This window comes from Oncorhynchus clarkii, chromosome 12 (genome assembly GCF_045791955.1).
Source record: "Oncorhynchus clarkii lewisi isolate Uvic-CL-2024 chromosome 12, UVic_Ocla_1.0, whole genome shotgun sequence".
NCBI classification, from domain to species: Eukaryota; Metazoa; Chordata; class Actinopteri; order Salmoniformes; family Salmonidae; genus Oncorhynchus; species Oncorhynchus clarkii.
The window spans coordinates 81,698,201-81,700,757 of NC_092158.1; positions in this window are offsets into that span (position 1 = coordinate 81,698,201).

Genomic DNA, 2,557 nt, shown 5'->3' on the forward strand with positions numbered 1-2,557 from the left:
GCTCTCTGCGCTTTTAACGGACCTCTGAGACTATCACAGTGCAGGTGCATTTATACGGAGACTTGATTACCCACAGGTGGATTGTATTTATCATCATTAGTCATTTAGGTCAACATTGGATCATTCAGAGATCCTCACTGAACTTCTGGAGAGAGTTTGCTGCACTGAAAGTAAAGGGGCTGAATAATTTTGCACGCCCAATTTTTCAGTTTTTGATTTGTTAAAAAAGTTAGAAATATCCAATAAATGTCGTTCCACTTCGTGATTGTGTCCCACTTGTTGTTGATTCTTCACAAAAAAATACAGTTTTATATCTTTATGTTTGAAGCCTGAAATGTGGCAAAAGGTCGCAAAGTTCAAGGGGGCCGAATACTTTCGCAAGGCACTGTATCCCTCTAGTGGTGTGGGGGCTGTGCTTTGACAAAGTGGGTGGGGTTATATCCTTCCTGTTTGGCCCTGTCCGGGGGTGTCCTCGGATGGGGCCACAGTGTCTCCTGACCCCTCCTGTCTCAGCCTCCAGTATTTATGCTGCAGTAGTTTATGTGTCGGGGGGCTAGGGTCAGTTTGTTATATCTGGAGTACTTCTCCTGTCCTATTCAGTGTCCTGTGTGAATTTAAGTGTGCTTTCTCTAATTCTCTCTTTCTCTCTTTCTTTCTCTCTCTCGGAGGACCTGAGCCCTAGGACCATGCCCCAGGACTACCTGCCATGATGCTGTCCCCAGTCCACCTGGCCGTGCTGCTGCTCCAGTTTCAACTGTTCTGCCTTATTATTATTCGACCATGCTGGTCATTTATGAACATTTGAACATCTTGGCCATGTTCTGTTATAATCTCCACCCGGCACAGCCAGAAGAGGATTGGCCACCCCACATAGCCTGGTTCCCCTCTAGGTTTCTTCCTAGGTTTTGGCCTTTCTAGGGAGTTTTTCCTAGCCACCATGCTTCTACACCTGCATTGCTTGCTGTTTGGGGTTTTAGGCTTGGTTTCTGTACAGCACTTTGAGATATCAGCTGATGTACGAAGGGCTATATAAATACATTTGATTTGATTTGATTTGATTACAAATAAAAATAGATACCTTATTTACATAAGTGTTCAGACCCTTTGCTATGAGACTCGAAATTGAGTTCAGGTGCGTCCTGTTTCTATTGATCATCCTTGAGATGTTTCTACAACTTGATTGGAGTCCACCTGTGGTAAATTCAATTGATTAGACATTTGGAATGGCACACACCTGTTTATATAAGGTCCCACAGTTGGCAGTGCATGTCAGAGCAAAAACCAAGAAATGAGGTTGAAGAAATTGTCCGTAGAGCTCTGAGACAGGATTGTGTCGAGGCACAGATCTGGGGAAGGGTACCAAAACAGTTCTGCAGCATTGAAGGTCCCCAAGAACACAGTGGCCTCCATCAGTCTTTAAAAACAAATTATTTAACCTTCATTTAACTAGGGAAGTCAGTTAAGAACAAATTCTTATTTACAATTGGCCTACACCGGCCAAACCCGGACAACGCTGGGCCAATTTTGCACCACCCTATGGGACTCACAATCACAAGCAATCGGGGGAGAAGGACCTTGGTCAGGGAGGTGACCAAGAAGCCGAAGGTCACTCTGACAGAGCTCCAGAGTTCCTCTGTGGAGATGGGAGAACCTTCCAGAAGGACAGCCATCTCACTCCACCAATCAGGCCTTTATGGTAGAGTGGCCAGACGGAAGCCACTTCTCAGTAAAAGGCACATGACAGACTGCTTGGAGTTTGCCAAAATGCACCTAAAGGACTGTCAGACCATGAGAAACAAGATTCTCTGGTCTGATGACACCAAGATTGAACTTTTTGGCCTGAATTCCAAGTCACGTCTGGAGGAAACCTGGCACCATCCCTACAGTGAAGCATATTGGTGGCAGCATCATACTGTGGGGATGTTTTTCAGCAGCAGGAACTGGGAGACTAATCGGGATCAAGGAAAAGATGAACAGAGCAAAGTACAGAGAGATCCTTGATGAAAACCTGCTCCAGAGCACTCAGGACCTCAGACTGCAGCGAAGGTTCACCTTCCAACAGGACAACGACTATAAGTACACAGCCAAGACAACACAGGAGTGGCTTCGGGACAAGTCTCTGAATGTCCTTGAATGGCCCAGCCAGAGCCCGGACTTGAACCCGATCGAACATCTCTGGAGAGACCTGAAAATAGCTGTGCAGCGATGCTCCCCATCCAACCTGACAGAGCTTGAGAGGATATGCAGAGAAGAATGAGAGAAACTCCCCAAATACAGGTGTTCCAAGCTTGTAGCCTCATACCCAAGAAGACTCAAGGCTGTAATCGCTGCCAAAGGTGCGAGAGAATGGCCAAGCATTGAAGTGGCACAGGAGGGAGGGAGGAAAACAGTGGATAGCGAGAGGTGTGTGTGTGTGTGTGTGTGTGTGTGTGTGTGTGTGTGTGTGTGTGTGTGTGTGTGTGTGTGTGTGTGTGTGTGCGTGCGTGTGCGTGTGCGTGTGCGTGTTGAGGGTACGATCAGGCCCTTGCTGTGCCTGTATGTCTGTTAGAAACGGAAC